Source organism: Neltuma alba, unplaced genomic scaffold, assembly GCF_004799145.2.
Source record: "Neltuma alba isolate B1F8T4 unplaced genomic scaffold, ASM479914v2 tig00012684_pilon, whole genome shotgun sequence".
In the NCBI taxonomy this organism is placed as follows: Eukaryota; Viridiplantae; Streptophyta; class Magnoliopsida; order Fabales; family Fabaceae; genus Neltuma; species Neltuma alba.
Genome location: NW_021637113.1, coordinates 1 through 21,185, shown reverse-complemented (window position 1 = coordinate 21,185; position 21,185 = coordinate 1). Strand labels below are relative to the sequence as shown.

The 21,185-nt window shown below is 32.6% G+C and overlaps 1 pseudogene; it reads left to right on the top strand.

Annotated features, from left to right (window-relative positions):
• The first annotated feature begins 4,017 nt into the window (after positions 1-4,017).
• LOC114729840 (probable leucine-rich repeat receptor-like serine/threonine-protein kinase At3g14840) lies at positions 4,018-18,021 on the top strand (annotated as a pseudogene).
• The last annotated feature ends 3,164 nt before the right edge of the window (positions 18,022-21,185 follow it).

The following is a 21,185-nucleotide window of genomic DNA, read 5'->3' as shown; positions in this document are numbered from 1 at the left end:
CAAAAGAACGTAGCCTATGGTTAAACCATATAAATTGGTGAGTGCAAGCATTGGGCTGTGCTGCTTTTGTGTTATAATATCGTACATGTACAAACTTTAGCTGATAACAAATGCAATGTTAAGTGTTGATTGATGCCTAATATAAATCAGCCAGCTGGAGCTATAACACTAAGATTGATTAAACTTCAAAAGGATTTCTTTTAGGGGGAAAATACCACATTTGATAGTTAAAGTTTAAGTGTACATTCAGAACTTGGTATATGACTCAATGTATTCTGTTTGACATTGTATAAATAATTACTCTACGATTCTTTTTCCACAAAGCCTACTGTTCTTGTTTACTCCTTTACTAAAGAATTGAAAAATACATGCAAGTTTTCTTCCTGACTGATGAACAAATCATGCATAAAAGGAGAAAAGAGAAGAAAAGGGGGAGAAACTGAGAGAAACTATAAGAAGCAAAAGACAAATGATCTTAGTATTATTCAATAGGCTAAAAGTCTAACATCAAAATAACTTGAGGGTTATTTACAGAGCTCTAAGTGTAATTATTGAAAAGTTAAATAAGATAAACCTAAATAATTCACAAAAATAAATAAAGACAATCTATATTTCAAACAAATATCATTATTATAACATAATACAAGTTCTATAACTACGGTTTCCAACCATTAAATTTTAATCTTCAAGAAGCTTACTAGATGAAGAGAAATCATCCTTACTTGGAAGAGATATTGAGGAGTCAACCCATGACCCATCTGTTGACTTGCCTCTTTGTTCCATACTTGATTGAGAGGCTACAAATGTCTGGCTGTCATACGACAACATTTTGAACCTTGCATATTGGTCTTTGAACTTGTTTATCAGTGCTTGAATTGGAGTTTTTCCCTCAAGCATGTGCTCACTACAGATGACATGGAGGGTCTGAGGGTGGGAGATAGATTAGTGCACACAAGAGCCAAATTTAGCATTCTCATGGCTTCATCTTGGGAGTAGTTTGAACCAAGACGTGGATCCACCAACTCTAATTTTCTTCCTCTTGGAGAACATAGGCCTTCAATGACATATAAAGATGGGAAAAACAGTACCCGTACATAGTCATGACATATTAGTTGGGTCAACAGGGGCTTAGTGGAGAATCATATAATTAAATTTAGGAAAAATGAATACCTGAGAAGGGGATAAGTAATTATTCTTCTGGTTCTAAATATAAGATCTATTTTGTAACATACTTCTTTAGTCATATTTATAAGGTACTTCTAACATATTGCACACAGACCAATAAAAACTTAAACTGCATTAACTCTTTACTAATTAAAATATAATAACTTTTCAACCTTATCTTTATGTAATAAATGCATTTTTCCAAAAAGATAATTATCTAGACTCTAATAAATAAAGAACAAAATAGTATATAAATGCTAAAAATTTAATAAAGTGACTTATAAATAGGATCAAAAATTTATTTTCTCTTTATCCTATAAATAAGACGAAAAGAATAATTTTCATTATAAAATAAGTCTTATATTTAAAATACAAGCAGTGTTAATTAATAGAGAAGAAATTAAGAGAGAAGGCCAAGGTTAGAAAGCGGAAAAAGGGACATTCGCAAAAGCCTTCGCATGCATGCATGAGCCCAACAAAAAATCACGTCACATCGATCGTTTAATTTTAACTATTTTAGTCAATTATTGTGCACTAATTAATTGTAGTCTAATTCTTGATATGATCTCGCTTGGTACATGTGAAAATATGCTGGGGATTGAGGTATGATCTGAAACCGTGTCATAATTTGAGGATTTTCGTTGTATCCAGTTGTCAAGTCGGTTATTAAAGTTCAAATTAGTCTTGTCAACTTTGTGAAAGGGAAATTTAATGTCACCAATAACATATTAACATAACATCACAAGTCACACATACTTTTTAATCGTAGGCGGTTGTTGGAGCCACTTAAGACGATAAAAATGGGCTGGGGGGGTGACCTCTGACTTTTTCCTTTAGTGAAAGTACACACTGGGAGAATATTTTCACCGTACGCAAATTGATAACGAACAACTTAATCTTTTTTTTTTTTTGGTGTCAGCAACTTAATCATATGGTCTTATAAATAACTCATGGACGGTGAAAATGGAGTTTAGTTTCGCACTAGATGCGTGAGTGTGTGTGTGTGTGTACACATGCCAGAGTAAATAACGTAAACAAGAATATTCATATGAATTGTCCGATGAACTGAAACCTCAACTATCACGTAGGGAAATTATATTCCTCGAGACCTGGTTTGGTCGTACGTATTGACTCCATCTCTACATAGTTAAATTCAAGTCAACCTCATCCTCCATCAGGGCGACACGCGATCCTAGCGGTTGTTTTATTTAAATCCAGCCGTCTATCACAGGGAAAAGGTCCTCTCTCTCCCTCTCACACACACAAAGCAATTAGATTTGTAAGCAGAGCTTTTGAGGGTGCCTTGGTTTTAAAATAACACTCCATTCAGTTTAGAGTATAAGATAAACTTTATCTATTTACGTTTATCAAGAAATTAATTAAAATCATCTTAAAATAATAAATATGTAAGACATGTATTTTTTTTAAATATACTCTTATTAATAAAAAGAATAAGTAAAAAAGAGCAATAAATAAATTAAAAAAAGAGAATATATGAGGATAAAATTAAAAAAAACTCATTAAATACTTAGACAAAAGTAAATGTTATCTTATAAAAAAAAAACCAACTTCCTTTAACAAAGTTTAAAATAATACTCCATTCAGTTTAAAATATAAGATAAACTTTATCTATTTATGTTTATCAAGAAATTAGTTAAAATCATTTTAAAACAATAAACACGTAAGACATGTATTTTTTTTCAAATATACCCTTATTAATAAAAAGAATAAGTAAAAAAGAGCAATAAATGAATTAAAGAAGAAAGAGAATATATGAGGATAAAATTAAAAAAAACTCATTAAATACTTAGATAAAAATAAATGTTATCTTATTAAAAAAAAAACCAATTTCCTTTAACAAAGTTTAGCTTATCCGGGGGGAGCAATACATCTGAAAGGTTTTCACAGGTAAATCCAAAGGGGAAGCAGCACGAAGTACAACACGAGTTGTTCTCAATATTGCCTTATTGTGCTCCTTCTCTTCTGCTTCTTCTCCCCTGTTGCCCTCGGTGTCACTTCACTAGATGAAGGTGTACACACACTATGCATAACTGGATCCTATATTTTGTATATATGATCATGGATTATGTGATCAATAATCTCTCCATGAGAGGATATGTGTGTGTGTGAATATATATATATATATATATATCTGTATGTATGCACGTGAATCACGGGGCATGGATGGGACTGAACAATGGAGTGGTCCAACTTGATGACATGCACATATGTACCCAAAAACCAGACTAGCTAGAGGTCACAAAAGGCTTTCGGGACAGTAGTGAGCTCCTTCAATTTTCCCCACATACTGATGCGAAGTTCGATGGGGCTTCTAAGCTCAGCTCCATTATATACTGACGTGGAAAGCTATCCTCGAAACGAACGGCCACCAATCACTTGCTTCTACCTTATTTAGATAAACCTAATCATTGCTCATCCTTGTTCCCAATTCTTTTTTAAGCACGTACGCACTATCTGCACGAGATTATAAGTTACAAGTTCACTGGATTTTGTTCCTGGCTAATTCTACGCTCAGTATTTACATGAATCCACTTCAGTTTCAATCAGCATTGCATTTTCTTTGATACAATAATCATCATTATATAGAAGAAGTAAGAGCATAACTGGTTCTCTCACTCACTCCTCAATATGGCTCGAACCAGACAGACTGGGAAGTCTGCAAAAGCACGTCCATCACTGTCTTTCTCCCTTTGTTGCTAGCTTTAGTTATTGTTTCGGCTCAAGCACGAGTCCCAAGCGACACATCTGGTTCGAACCAAGCAGACCCATTCTCTGCTTTTCTGGTCAAAGCCATGGATTTCTTATGGATCCCTGGTCGTTCTGGTTATCAACATGTCTGGCAGGTAAGTTTCTTGTTCCTCCCCGTGCGGTCAAAGAATATGCGCGCGTGTATATATATATAATATGAATCCTACTATGTCTATCTCTATTTTTTGTGGAAGCTTTGAGAAATATAGCTGGGAAACTAGGAAAGAAGGACTGGAACTCGTAACTGGACCAAAAACGACGAAGATAATGCTGTCGTCTGCAATTGTCCTCCTGCTGATGGTTTTTGTCATGGTATCAGCATGTACGTGTCTCTCACTGACCTCTTTTTTTTCTTTTTTTTTCCCTTTTTTTTCCCCTGTACACGCACATCTTTGAACGGGGCACCTTTTCTCAAGGAAAAAATTGTAAAAATGGTCATTTGTATTTGCAAAAACCTAATTTACTTATAAGTGATCAATTTAACATTTGAAAATTTGCTGAAATGACTATATTACTTTTTATTTTATTTATTATTTTTTAAATTATTTTTTAAAAAACAAAATGCCCCACTGGCCTAGTGGCCGCAATGATTTTTTAAAATTTTTTTATAACTTCAGTAAAACGGTTAACAAGTTTTGTAACGCTATTGACAAATTCAGCATAGCAGTTAATAACAGGTTTTACAGAAAATTTAAAAAGTAGTGTTTTTACAACTCTAATAATGCCGTTAACAACTTCCGTAATTTTATTAACAACTATAGTATAATATTTAATAACAGGTTTTCTGAAATTTTTTTTAAAAAAATGTTATTTTTACAACTTTAATAATTAAGACTTCATAAGTATATTTATTTATGACGATAATCTTATAATAATTCATAGATGGTGAAAAATGAAACACAATTTGTTTTACCATCCTTGACCTAACAGAATTAAACAACAAAAGCATACATTGTACTCACAAGGAACTAGTTTCGGTGCTCATAAGTTTGATAAGCACCATAAACTCATCAAATCTGGATCATCTATATCTCATTTGGATGATCCAGATTTGATTTCTTTAATTAGTTATTTTTAAATAGAAAAAACTATTTTTTAAAAGAATGATAGTTAAGAGATTAACACTATTTTAGATTATATACACATTAAAATAATTATTTTGAATAAATAAAAATATAAAAAAATCAAATCTGGATCATCCAAATAAAATGCAAATAGTCCAAAATTGATGAGCTTGTGGTGCTCATCACAAAACTGGTTCGTACTAACTCGCAGAAATATCAAGTTGGCAATCTTACGGATTAAGAAAGATTTAAAGAAACATTCAGTGTTATTGTAGTAAGAGGCTCTGAATCGCAATGAATGGCCAAATGAAAAACGGAAACGAATGTTCAACTTCATCGTCTGATTAATGAACTGAAAAGTGAAACCTCAACAGCCATGGGTGGGAAAACATAGATGTTAATTCCAGAGCCAACGCGTTCAGGTCAACCATCTCTGCTCAGTCAACGTCGATGTCCTCCTGTACATTACGTAGAAGGGGCGTCGGGCCCACTTCTTCTTTTTGTCTGCAAATCCGGACCGCCCATCAGACCGACACGAGATCCTAGCCGTCCGTTTGACTCAAACCCAGCCCCCTATATATTTACAGGGAAAAGTGTCCTCTCTCTCGCCGCGTTTAGATTTTTTTACTACTGCCGCATTTGGATTTACTATAAATCAGAGTATAATGCTGCCTTGCCTTGTGTCTAAATAATAAATCTGGAGCTTTTTACAGGCAAATCCAAGGCGAAGCAGCATGAATTACAGCACGAGTTGTCCTCAGTATTGCCTTCTCGTGCTCCTTCTCTTTTGCTTCTTCTCCACTTTTGCCATCGGCGTCACTTCACCAGACGAAGGTATACGCACATATACAAAACTGGATCGTATATATTTTGTGTCCACACACACATGAATCTTATTATGTCTATCTGTATATGTGTTTAGTGGAAGCTTTGAGAAAGATAGCTCGGAAACTGGGAAAGAAGGACTGGGACTTCAACGTAGATCCATGTACTACTTCTGGGACTCGTAACTGGACTACAGACGAAAGCGATAATGCCGTCGTCTGCAATTGTTCTCTTGGTGATAGTTTTTGTCATGTTACCAACATGTACGTGATCTCTTTCATTCATCTCTTTTTCCTTTTAATCTCAGTTCCTGTTTAGTACAATTCTTTAGTAGTTTTCAAGATGAGAACACTTAGGGAGTGTTTGGATAAAAACAAAACCATGGTTTCAAAAGTGCTTTTACGGATTACGAAGTAAATATGTGGAGGAGGTTACCTCGTTTTGCGGAAAAGTGCTTCTGAAACCATGGTTTTGGAGCACCCAAACAGAGCCTTAGTCTGCAATTGTACGTTCTCTTGGGGTGATGGTGGTTTTTGTCAGAATCAAATCCTCTCTCAGTACTACTTCTTAAAAATAATCTATTTTCTCTATTATATTTATCTATTTTTTTAAAAATTGTCCTTATAATAATACTCCTCCGGTCCTAATTATAAGACCCAATTGATTTATTTGAGGAGATTAAGGAAGTAAGTTAAGTTGGTTATTTATAATAAATAAGTGTTGTTATTCCTAAAATATCCTTGCTAATTAAGTATATTGGCTAAAACTATCATTATTAGAAGGATTATCTTGGAAAAAAATGCATAAATATAAGAGAGAAAATGGATTGGGTCTTATAATTAGGACCAAATAAAAAGTCAAATTGGGTCTTATAATAAGGATCGGAGGAGTAGTAGTTATAGTTAATATATTTGATTAGTAAAGATATTTTAGAAAAGACAATATCTATTTATAATAAATAAAAAACTTAACTAATTTTTTTAACTTACTCAAATTAATCAACTAACTCTTATATTAAAAACATAAGGTAGTACTCTTCCGGTCCTAAATATAATATCTATTTAACTAATTTGATTATATTGAGAAAATTAGGTAAATTAGTTAACTAGAAGAAATATGACATATTTTTCCTAAAACACCATAATTATCTTTCTTAATATTCTTACTCCCTTTTTTACTTGATTATACTTGAGGGAGTATCAATAGAGTAATTTAGGATCAATATGAGAAATATGTCTCATATTTAGGATCAAAATCAACTCAACAATTAGGTCCTATATTAAGGACCGGAGGAGTATTATTTTTCTCACCAGCGTCCTAAAATTCTGTTCGTCCAAAATGATCTAAAAGCTCTCAAGTCGCTGGAGTACGCACAACATGGCGGGGTCATGAAGAAGACAGGTTATAGAGGTTGGGCATCGTGATTCTGGAGATTTTTAAGGGAAAATTCTCAGAGAACTATCTAAAAGCACAACGCTGGTTCGAAATATAGCGAGTTGGGTGAGCAGAATGATACAGAGAAGCATAGCGCAAGTGAAGTGCAGTGCTTGATGTTGAATGGAAGGGATTGAGAATAGTAAGAGCGAATTATTGCCGAAGCTTTTGAAAATTGGGCTGAGCGATTATGAGGAAAACGTGGAGAGAAGATTGGACATGAAGGAAGCTCTTCACCAGATAAAAGAGTGAAGGATGAGAGTGATCGAGATTTTTCATAGATTGTTGATCACTGGCGGACGGGATGCTTTTCAAGTTATATGATTAAGGTTGGCCTATAATCTTTGGATTTCTCGAGGATAAGAATCTGGATCAAATCGGCGAAATTCAACGCTGACTTGAAGTGGGAAACATGTTTAGATTGAAATCAAACTATAATTTTAAAAATAATTTTATGGTATATAAAATATAAAATCTATCTAACTAATTTGATTAGATAAAGAAAGTTAAGTAAGTTAGTTAATTATAAAAATATAATATGTTTTTTCCTAAAACACTATAATCATCTTTCTTAATATTCCATCTTCCTTTTCTACTTAATTATAGTTGAGAAAGTATCTATAGGGATAATTTAGAAAAAATTAATAAATATAAGAACTAGGTTTTATATTTAGAATCAAAATCAATTTAAAAATTAAATCCTATGTTAACCACAAGAGAAGTATATTTGTAGAGAACTTTGCATCCGAAAGTCCAAATACCCCCAGAAGAGGAGAGAGTGGCCAGAGAGTGGAAGACGCTGATATTTTCATGGGATCCTTGAACCGTTAGACGGACTAGGGGAAGGATTTTTTTAATAGCTTGATGTGGCGCATTGCGAATTGAACGGATAGGATTTTATAGGAGATGAAGGGGAGACTTCGTGCCACGTGGCACGCCCTTCTTTACTGTCTTCTTTTTCCCTTAAAATTTTTTACTGTCCTAGATATACGTATTTAAAATAAGAGGTAATATTAATAAAAGAAATTTGATAAATTTTTGTATACAAAAAATATTAATATTCTGCTAATATTTAAGATCTAAGGTAATATTAGTAAAATAAATTTGATAAATTTTTGTATACAAAAACTATTAATATTATGCTAATTTTTTACAAACGTAATATAGTTCGCTTGGCTTAAATTTTTTCATTAATAAAATTTTGAATAGTAAATTTGTCCTTTTTTAATAAAATAAAAAATAATATATATAATTTTAAAGTTTACAAAGTAAAAAAGTAGAAGAACTTAAGCTATGGCATGAAAAGTAAAAAAAATGTATCAAAAAATTTTGCTTAAAAGAAAAAACATGAAAATTATGGAGAAGAGTCAGAATTTTTTACCATGTAAATGATTAAGTTTGATTTTGATGAGCTGCTGTAATATTAAAGAAGACTTTTTCAATCCAAATAAAGTGTAATAGTGACTCTTTTCCTCAATTTCCCCTGCGTTTTTATACGTATAAAATTAAACAAACTCTTTTTCATAGTTTGCTAACTGAATGTAATTGCGCTTAACATAAAAAAAATTGTAATTTTGGTAAAATTAACCGTCATTAGTGACATTTCTCAGTCATCCCTATCGAGCAACATAGATTTTTCTATTTTTTTTTAAAATCAGACGCTATATTACCTGCTAGCTTACAACGATTTAGAACTTTTTTTTTTTGGAAGACTTTCACAAAGTTATTTTTAAATAAAGAAATTGACAACCGAATTCGTGAACAATGAATAAACTATAGAATTAAAATAGTATTATATTGGTAGTTTTTATAAAACATAAAATACATTCTAAATCACACAATTTACAAATTATAAACATTAATTTTGACTATATTTTAAAATCTAATTATTGTAAAAATAATAATACTTTATTATATCTAAGATGAGAACCCAATTAATTTTTTCATTGTTGTTGTTATCATTATGTAATATTTAATTTGACCATCTTCGCCTTTACGGCGCGGAATGAACGTGCAGTACCCTGAACTCTCAAAATCTCTCGGGGATTCTGCCGCTAGAATTGACGGAGCTATCTTACCTTACGGAAATGTATGTGCTTCTAAAACTTGAACTCACATCTAGGGACACTGCGCTTCTTTCATCAAATCGATTTCTTTCTCTATTGTGTGCACAGTGATCTCGCTCGCAATTACCTCAACGGCACAATCCCTCCAGAATGGGGCTCCACGCAACTTACCAAAATGTACTCTGTCCTCTCTTACATTTTGATTTTGATCGAGTATAGAGAATATGATTACGGTTTCGTCCAATTAACATGAATCTAATGATGCATTGTTCTTAATTATACTGTAGTTCGGTTTATGGAAATCGACTGACGGGTACAATTCCACGAGAGCTAGGAAGCATTTCCACTCTTCAGAGTCTGTGAGTTCTGTCAATTATAACCTGAACGAATTGTTTCCCCAAAGCTTTTGTGGAAATTAACTTGGCCTAAAATGGACAGGAACCTAGAGCACAATCAATTTTCTGGAAATCTTCCTCCGGAGCTTGGGAGTCTCACCAAACTTGAAAGATTGTAAGCCTTTGTTTTGATTTTCCGTTTGTAATCCTGTGTTAAATTCTTAGTTTAATCTGTCCGTATGCTCGTTCATTGACCATGTGCTTTGAAATTTGAACTCCATTTGCTTATGTTCATAATCTGTCCTTGTCAACCCAGGCTGCTTAACTCCAATAATTTTACCGGAGAGTTACCTCCTACATTAGCCAATCTCACTGCACTGCGAGAATTGTAAGCTTCCTCTTTTATCATACTCTCGTTGCCATGATGAATAAACTATGTTGCTTATTTCAGTTCAACAGTCTAAACTAACAGTCACTTTTCCTGCTTGCACCACACATGGGCTGATGGCAGTGAAATTGGGGATAATCAATTTTCTGGGAAGATACCCGATTTTATTCAGAACTGGACGAGTCTCGAGAGATTGTAAGAAAATCTCTCTTCCTTTTCCTCCCCTTATCAACTCTCATTTCTTTCAATTCTTGAAACGCTCAGCGCCTTTTAATCTGAATGAACGATTTTTCATTTTGTCAGGAGGATCGTAGGCAGTGGTTTAAGTGGGCCAATTCCTTCAGTATTCTCACTAATGAAAAATCTGAGAGAATTGTAAGTATGGTGTGATGATTTCGTTGTAGGTGAGGTTTTAAAAATCACTTACACTTTAATTATGTTTGACTATGACTGTAAATGACGTGTCCGCAGGATTATTAGTGACCTCAATGGATCTGAATATTTGCCTTTGCCAGAACTTATGAACTTGACAAACCTGAAAACACTGTGAGTTAAATTATTGTTTTGACTATATATATTCTTAACCCTGCTTCCCTTTTGAGTCATTTACAATTATTGTTTTTGACATATGTCTCACTGATGCAATTATTTGGGAAAGGAAAATAGATATGAGAGGTAACGATGTTTGTCTGGAGAGCATTTCATGCTCATAAAAAATATGAGCTTGAAATGCTCATTTTGGATGATCCAGATTTAATTTAAATATACTTTATATTTTGAATAATTTTTTATTCTAATAGATATAAAATTTAAAATAAAATAATCTTATATTTTTTTAAAAAAACAATTTTATTATTAAAAAATTACATACTAAAAATTTTAAATCTCAATGGTTGAAATAAGATTTTAGATGTCAGATTTTATGATTAGACGAGGACGCTGACAATCTGATTGTTTTACAGGATTTTGAGGAATTGCAAGATTAATGGAACGATACATCCATATCTTGGGAGTATGCAAAATTTAAATAAAATGTAAGTGCTCGTTTCTTTACTAACTAGAACAATATCCCCCATGTTCTATTAGAGTAATCAAAAAATGGGATAAAAAATGCAAAAGCAAATTGTAACTTTGTTTCAATACACAAATATACACCCCGTTTCAAACTACGTACATTGCCTCATTTTTGTTTCTAAAATTAATGAATGTTACTTTAAACTTTTAAAAAGACGTATGAAACAAAACAATTTTTTCAAAAGACATATTTTTATAATGGAAGGAGTAATATATTATTCTATTTATTATTAATAAAGCAATTTATTTAAATTTATATTACTTCTGGTCCTTAATATAAGAGTTAATTGACTAATTAGAGTATATTAAGAAAATTAGTTATGTTAGTTTTTTTATAATAAATGGATGTTTTTTTTTAAAAAAATATCCCTGCTAATTAAATATATTGATTAGAACTACAATTATTACAGAGACTACCTTAAAAAATGGATAAATATGAGAGACAAAATAAATTGGGATCTTATATTTAAAACCAAAATAAAAGTCAAACGAGTTCTTATATTAAGAATAAGAAGTAATATATTTCAATTTATAAGGCGTTTTACAGAATCCTAAGAGTAATTAAAACTTTTTTTTTTTAAAACTACCTAAGATGCGCTTGAGGATGCAAACAAATAATTATTAGGATTAGATGAATTTGAAAAGAATTTAAAATATCAACTAACAAACAATTTTTCTTAACGAACGTTAGTTTATTAAAAATATCTGATAACAATAAACGAAGAGAGTACTACTAATTTTGCGATCCTTTCTTCTACATTTATTAAGACATTTTTTTGTGACAATTTATTAAGACATTTTTATGCATGTGTATATATGCAGAGACTTGAGCTTCAACAATTTGACGGGAGATATCCCGCCCACCTTTGAGACGCAAAAGAGACATCAGTATGTGTAAGAAATCTTTCTTTCTTTCTGTTTTTTGGGTTCTTCTAAAATATCAATGTTGGCTTCTATCATTTTCTTGAAATTTCTTTTGTGTAGATTTTTGACAAAAAACCTTCTCACTGGACAAATACCTCCATGGATAGATGACAGGGATACCAAAGTAAACCTGTGAGTTTTCTTTCCGATGCTTCACACATGCGCTGTGAAGGGCTTTACTCGATAAGATTTCTGGGAAGATGAAAGTTAGGTTACAAAAGAATGAAAAGATTGAATTAATAACGAATAAGGGTATCTTTGCATCTTTTTATGTTAAACTCTTATAAGCACTTTCGCATACCTCATTTTTCATAAATTGTTATCGAAAAGTTGTTTATGAATCATTTAAACAAGCCCAAAGTATTTAATAGTTCTTTTAAACTTTGCAGGTACATTATTTATATGTACTAATCCTTAGCTTGATAAAATTGTCTCATGATTAAAAAAAATAAGATACTTTTAAATATTAGGCCTGTTTAAAATCATCAATCACGAGAGAAAATGTGACATATTTTTTTGTTTTAAAAATCACTTTTTAATAGTGAGTTTAGATACAGGCAAAACTGTCCTTGCGATAACCAAGGGTTAACAGAGAAATACCGATTTAATTTCTCTTGGATTTTGTATGACGCATTTTTTTTCTTTTTCATGTAAACGAAGCATGAAGTAAAACAAAAATGTTAATTTGAAAAATTGATTTCAGGTTAAAATGAAAATATTATATAATAAAAATTGTCCGGATGGGCTCATCTCTAGAATTTACAGAGAGATGGGATCAGTTCTTTGCTCCTGCTCTCATGTGGTTTCCACTCTTTCTCCTTTGCTCTTTTCGTTCAGCAATCGACGCCCAGCAGCTCCTTCCTCATTTCTGAATGTCCCTTCGTTCCCTGTCTTTTCTTTTCCTTTTTTCGGCTTATTGTTCCCATTTGCGACTGCCAAGTGCCAACCAAATGTATATGAAGAGTGGTCATGTAAATACATGAGTAATTGAAAACGGGTTATTAGAGAGTCCTTTGACACACAATTATATATGCAGTCCTGTGAAATATGACTTGCATATAAGAGGGTCGATGACAGTTTCCTTCATAAGGGTTTACTTCCTGAACTCTCTCATTTTTGAAGCTTTCTGCTCATGAATGGACTTCGATTATCGCACATTAGATTTATGCATTGAATTACACCTGTGAATCTTGAAGCTGATATGCTTTGGTTTGTTTAGAATCTCCAAATGATTCCTTATGATTCTTTGTTGCATCTTTCCAAGATTTTGAAATTTCTACTTTCACTTGTACATAGAGATCTTTCATACAATAACTTCAACAGTGGAAACTCAGAGCAGCAATGTTCAAAATCTAATAACGTGTAAGCGCGCTTGCACGCACACATATTTTATGCATTCGATATCAACTTTATAATCCTATCTGATCCCTATCAATCTCTCACATGCCATAGGAACCTCTTTGCAAGCTCGTCAATGGCCAACAACTCGTAAGTTTCATCCGCTAAACTCAACATGCGATATTTTCATTACTATATGTAGCTTTAATCTTTTCTGACTTTTTCACGCCCTTTCCACCTTACTCTCAGAGGAATGCCCACGTGTCTAAGAAGCGTTAGCTGCACTGAAAGTAAGTTTACGTATAACTTTTTCGCGTCGCACTTTTTAGGTCTCAGTATCTCACTCTGCTTGCTTTAGCATTTGGAATATGGATGGACTTTGGAGGTACTTTAATTGCGGGGTCCAAGTACAAGGGGGAAAGTACATCAAAACCTTTTTCTAACACTATGCCATGTTATTTGATTCGACGGAGCCTATTCTATATTATCCTATCGTTGTAAATGTAAGTTCCTCACGTAGCCTGGTTCATTTCGGCCGCGATTAACCCTATTTTACGTGTTCCAGAATCGCGCTCTCTCTATATAAATTGTGGTGGAGAGTCGGCAACCGTCAGTGACGGTAAAACATATGAAGGTGATTTAGATGATGCTGGACCTGCTAGATTCCTCAGGGAAGGTAGAAACTGGGCATTTAGCACCACTGGCTATTACTTGGATGCTAATGCTACCACAGACTACCATGTTACCTCTGCGAACAAGTCTAGGCTTTCTATGATCGATGCTGGACTGTATAAGAATGCCCGTGTTACTCCTATTTCTCTGACTTATTATGGCTTTTGCCTGGAAAATGGAAAATACAGAGTGAACCTTCATTTTGCGGAGATAATGTTCACTGATGATCAAACATATAGCAGCCTTGGAAGGCGTTTATTTGACGTCTACATTCAGGTGCATGTTTCTTCATTTTTCTACCTTTTTACCAATTGTCAGGCTCACATTTGATACTGAACAAAGATTTTTAACTAGCTCGAGTGTTGAACCTTTCGTGTAGGTGTGACGTGCTAAGCTGACTTAGACTAGGAACGGCACTTTTATGCTTTTAAGATAATATTACACAATCATAAAGAATTTCTCCGTCACATCCCCTTCCCCCATATGAATCCAAGTTTTCTCACATCCAATATACATAATATCAAATTTGTAGGGATATTGTTTTCCTAGTGGTGTGACTTCCGGTATAAAACTGCTGACAGAATATTGGGAAAAGACACTTTCGAACCAATGCATCTAATTAATTACAGGTCAGGACCAAGTATTTCAAAGTTTTGATAAAAGACCCTGGTATCCTAAAAATGAAAGATTAGTTATAATTATCATATAGTTGAGTAGTAGATTGCGAGAGGTAAGTGTCAAACCCTTGCAACTCCATGTATTAACTGAAATTTTTTTCTTCATTCATCCATATCAATTAAAAGTTGAAATATATACAGTTAAAAACTTTTCGCACAAATGCCAAATTTTACAAGATAGTGTGAAATTTGCGTACTTATTTTTAAATAATTTCTAAAATTGAAACATCAATTGCAATTTTTCACATATATCTATATCAAATTATGGGGAGTCCATTTGAACTTCCCGAATATATAGACAAATATATATATATATATTGACGAAATAAGATTCTTATTTTCAAATCTTCTATATGAATAGTTGAAAAATTTGTTGCTGTCAGATTTCGAAAGATTAAAAAAAAAAACTTGTTTGACTGACACTTATATTTTGAAATCTACCCCTGATTATCTAATAATTTTTCACTGACTCGAGCTTTTAAGTTTTAACATGCATGGAACATTTCATGGGAAAAAAAGATAATTAAGTAATTTCATTTTTTATATTTAAATATTATTATGCACCTTCGTTTCTTTATTGGATCCCAAAGTTTCATTTCCCCTAGAATATTTCCAACCGTCTAAAAACTGTAGTGGTAGCCATCATGCATGAAGCGCTAAGGTTTGGACTGAAATCTTGTAGGGAAAGAGGGTGCTAGCGAACTTCAACATTGCTGAAGAAGCAGGAGGAGTGGGAAAGGAGGTAATAAGACCATTCACTACTGATGTCACTGATAATACCTTGGAGATTAGATTCTACTGGGCAGGAAAAGGGACAACCGCAATCCCAGATAGATCAGTATACGGTCCTCTTATATCGGCTATATCCGTGGAATATGGTGGGTTGTACACTACTCGATCGTTTTAAATTTTCTGCCACCATCTGGGTGGTACCATTATCTTCATCTAATACATAAAACTGTTTCATTAAAACCAAACAGACTCAGATAATGGATTATCTACTGGGGCTGTGGTAGGAATTGTGGTTGCAGGAGTTGTTATTGTGATCTTGGTATTAGGTATACTTTGGTGGAGAGGCTGTATAGGACGCAGAAGTTCATTGGCGAAAGGTAATTACAAAGCAACTCCGCACTGCTAACCAATCCTTTCATGTAAAACTCAGATGCTTCTGTCTGGAATTGGGCTCTGTTGATTTGTGTAGCATGAATTTTGGTGTACTCTTACTTCATTTTAAGATGGGAATTATTTCATCTCATGCATCATCTTTGCACGACTGTGACTCAAAATTTGATGAAAATTCTAGCTCTCTGACTTTTTTTTTCTTTTACTGACAGATCTTGAGGGTTTGGATCTTAGAACTGGTATATTCACCTTCAAGGAAATCAAAGCAGCAACCAACAACTTCAATACAGCTAATAAGATCGGAGAAGGAGGGTTTGGTCCTGTTTATAAGGTTATACACGGCATGACAAATATTCTATTAATTGCATGATTGACCAATTGCCTTTGCGGTTCTTATTTACTTGAAAATCCATTTCAACTTTCCTATAACTTCTATGTCATATCCAAAATTGCAGGGTATACTCCCAAATGGCACAATTATTGCAGTTAAGAAGCTGTCCACCAAATCAAAACAAGGAAATCGTGAATTTATAAATGAAATAGGCATGATTTCTGCTTTGCAGCACCCCTATCTGGTTAAGCTTTATGGCTGTTGTGTTGAAGGAGATCAACTGTTGTTAATATATGAGTTCGCGGATAACAATAGTCTAGCCCGTGCTTTATTTGGTAAATTGTTAAACTTCTTTTTGCTTGTTTGATTTGTAATAATCCAATATCTTACAACAAGTATACTTGGCCATATGATAATGTTGTCTAATTATTATTACGTTCACAAATGAAGGTTCAAAGGAATTTCAATTAAAATTAGATTGGCCAACAAGACACAAGATTTGTGTTGGGATTGCTCGAGGTTTAGCATTCCTCCATGAAGAATCAAGATTGAAGATTGTTCATAGAGACATTAAGGCCACTAATGTGCTACTTGATAAAGATCTCAATCCCAAGATATCGGATTTTGGTTTGGCTAAACTTGTTGAAGAGGACAATACTCACATAAGCACTCGAATTGCTGGCACTTAGTGAGTTTCTTCTTTTAAATAAACTTCTTTCGGGAATTTTGACTCTAATTTTCTTTTTATTTCTAACATAATGTAACGGATATACTTTTTATTCCTATAGTGGATATATGGCACCTGAATATGCGATGCATGGTTACTTAACTGACAAAGCAGATGTCTATAGTTTTGGAATTGTTGCCTTGGAAATTGTCAGTGGGAGGGTCAACAACATTCGCCAAGAAAAGGATGAAGCAATCTATCTTCTTGACTGGGTAAAATATTCTCAAGCTATCTAGTAATCATGTCAATTTATCTAGACAGTGTCTACAGTACAGGGGGCCTTTTGTTTTTCAGTGTCCATCTAGTATCAAAACAACCCTTTTCAGAGCCATTGCACACTGATCAAAATATAAGTAAACTACTTGTGTAATCTCCACCTTAAAGATATCTAAACAACTTTCATGAGTTTTTTCTTGCTTCTGCCCTGAGAATTTTACCAACGTCTTACGATGAGATCTTTTCAATTCAAACTTCAGCTTTATGGTTTTGGTTGCTTCTTTCTGGTGCAAGCTATACCAGAAAAGAATGCTTCCATTTCGTCTTTCCTGCATAATCAGAGAGTTCTTTCGTTCTCCCTGCAATTTTTATTGTTTCCAAGGATGGAATTAGTTTGATTATATATTGGATTTTGATTTCACCAGGCACGTCTCTTGAAAGAAAAAGGGGAGTTACTAGAGCTAGTTGATCGAAGGTTGGGCTCAAACTTTGACAAGGAGGAAGCAATGGTGATGATCCAAGTGGCTCTCTTGTGTACCAATGTCACCCCAGCTCTCAGGCCTACCATGTCTTCAGTGGTAAGCATGCTTGAAGGTAAAAGTGTGGTTAAGGAGATAGTTTCAGAGTCAAGTGAGGTATTGGATGAGATGAATTTGGAGGTAATGAGGATGTTATACAACCAGTTGGATGAAAATATGATGACTCAGATTCAAGAACAAGGTGCATGAGTGGACGAACTGTGGGCTGCTCCTTCAGCATCAGCATCAGATCTTTTATCCTCTGCATTTGGACTCCTCTATCTGGAATAGAAGAGACTAGATTGTCTCATGACCTCAACAAACTACATCTTCTGTACCATTCTTGTTATGGCTTGCCACGAACTGATGTTCTAATTCTTCTGTGATATGCTTTTATTGATATAGAATGCGATGCTTATTTAAGTGGGTTGGCTTTCTCATCTCAACAGTTAAATATTGGAAAGGTTTTCTCATCTTCCCCTCACATACGTGCACCATAGTTTAGTAAACTGTGTTGGAGAGAACAATTCCTTAGACCTCATCATATTTACTTCAATAGAGGTCGAGCGGACATCGTTCCTCTTGAATTAATTTAAGTCAACCTCAGCCTCTCATTTTTGTTTCACTTCACTTGCGCGAGTAACAAGTCACAATATTCACACACTTCATGGTTATAACTCATTGCATATGTATACCATATCTGGAAGTAACTGCTTTCCACAATTTCTTAACTGAATATTCTCTTGTAAAATTCAGCAGCCACTGAATCAGTAGATCAGCGTCGAGCATCACAGCGTTTTCTTGCTTTTAATCACAAAAGGATCGATATAAAATTTCTTGTATACAATTATCCAGCATACGGTGTTTTTCGATACTACTATCAGATTTTTGAGCAATCGACTAATTTTTTTTTTTGGGGTTGTTTGCACGCAATGATCCCATATTACTACAAAAAGAATATGTAACGTCGAGAAAACATGGCAGTTAAAAAGAAAAACACCGTGAAAAAAAAAGTAGTGATATTATTAACTTTTCACGCGGTTATTAAGATAAACAATTACTGTGGAAAGTATTTTTGATGGCAGTTAAATTAAATAACCGCAGTTCAAAGTACTTTCAATGGCGGTTATCTTAATAATCACTTCAAAAAGTTTTAAACATAACCCTATTGCATATTTTCTTTTTCACAGTTTTACAGTTTCACAGTCCAGTGCACCGTGGTCTCCCTCTGTCCCACCACCGAAACTACAATACCAGCAAATCCTTATTGTTTCCCACCGTTTTTGTCCTTCATTAGCGTTGTGGTTGATTTCTGCTGTCTCCCACCGTCTTCCGCCATGGATTGTTGCCTCTTCTCACGTTTTAATCATCTCCTACTAAGTGAGTTTCCTCTTCATTAATTCTTTTCAGTTTTTCATGGTGTCTTGAATGTTTTGATAATAGAAATCTGTTGTATTTCAAATGGGTTGATGGTTTTACATTTTAGATGTCTTGCATTGTTTATTTTGCATATTTTATGTGCTTGAGGAGTTGGTTGGTAACATTTGGAGTTAGAAAACCTCAATTATTTCCTATACACGGTATTAGAAACATGTTTAAATGTTTAAAATTGATTAGTTCTTAAGTTTTAAATTTTTTAAATAATTTTTGGGTTAATTAATCCGCAAGTCCTTATAGTTTCAACTAATTTTGAATCAAATCCTTATAGTTTTTTTTATTAAGTCCTTATACTTTTACCTGTTTTTAATTAGGTCCTTGCACTTATTTTTCTTTTTATTAAGTCCTTATAATTTCACTAAATTTTTAATAATGTCCATGTAGTTTTAATTTTTATTTATTAATTAAATATAAATTAATTAAATAGATTAATACTGAAATATAAAATATTAATAATTAAATTAAATTAATAATTATATAATAAAAATAAGTAATATAATAATTAATTCAGGAAATTTTTTGGAACAATTAATTTTTTTTGTTGAAAAATAAAATTATTATAATAATTCATTATTTCTAGAATATTATTGTTTATAAACTAATATTAAATAATATATACTATTTTATGTTTATAGAATAGTACTATTAGAATTTATAAAATAAAGAATAAAAATTCAGGGACTCAATTAAAAATAAGGTAAATTTATAAGGACTTGATAAAAAGAAAAATAAATACAAGGACCTAATTAAAAACATGCAAAAGTATAAGGATTTGATAAAAAAAAAAAAAATTATAGGGACCTGATTCAAAATTGATTGAAACTATAAAGACTTGCAGATTATTAACCCATAATTTTTTGATATTTTATTTCGAATATTTGTTATAAATTTGAGAATTCACTAATAAATAATCTGTTAACTGTTTTGACCAATTTTTTTTTCTTTATGAACTTTGATTGATGGTAAAATGTTGTTTAAAATTTCATGATAAATGGATATTATTTGTGTTTCCATTTTGGATTCAAAAGTTTTAGCTTTAAGAATCTTTATTCATTAAATTAGCTTGAAATTGAATTGTTATTTTTGTTTTGTTAGTTATAATTCTTCAAATTTATCTTGTGTTTGTTTATTATATTGTTGTTTTATTGATTAATTGATTTGTCCATTGTTTAAATAATTTGAGATTTGTTCTAGGGGAAATTTTGTCAAATTTTTATAAAATAAAAAGATATTCTTTTTAATTTGTAATTAAGTATTAGTCAACTTTAATTTATTGAATAATACTTAATTATTTTATTTATTTAAATATTTGAATTAAACAGTTAAAATTGAGCTGGACAGTACTTTGTTAGCATGATAAGGGATACTTTGTCAATAACATTACTAGAGAATTTTGAAATTATAAAATAATTAAGTTATTCATCATATTTTAGTTCATTGTTTGATTATTAACTAGTTAAGTAGTTGTTCATTATAATGTATAATTGATTGAATAAAAATTGAATGTTAGTGGTAGGATTGAGTTTATGTCCTGAAAGGATTTTGCATATTCTTCTACTCTGCTAGTCGTAGTTAGATTTATAAATTGCAGGGAGGTTATATAGGAAATTCAACACAGAATTTTTTTAAAAAAGATTTTTTAACATGTAATATTCTCCTTATAATATTGATGGAATTTACTGCGCTTCCAAAACTGTCATGGAAAGCCTTTTTTAACCGCAGTTAAAGGTTTTTTTCTAATATTGCCATTCACAAGTTTCCATAATGTAACGTGTAATTAATATGAATATGATGACGAAGCACTTTTCTTAATTTCTGAAAGTCGACTGAAGGATATAATTCCACGAGCGATTTCATAAGCTTATTTGGATAATCATGGTGGAAAAATATTTTCATTTTTTTATTTGATAAGTTTTTCACTTAACTCTGTTTATTAATCTTCTTAGTTTATATAAAATATTCTTTTGCAGTCAATTTATATAAAATATTTAACAACTAGTTCTTAAAGAACTATGACCCACGCGCAGAAATTTGGTCCCCCCGTGAGAAGATAGCCCGTGGCTTCTTTATATGGGTTGCCAGATGGGCCTCAAGTTTCTACTAA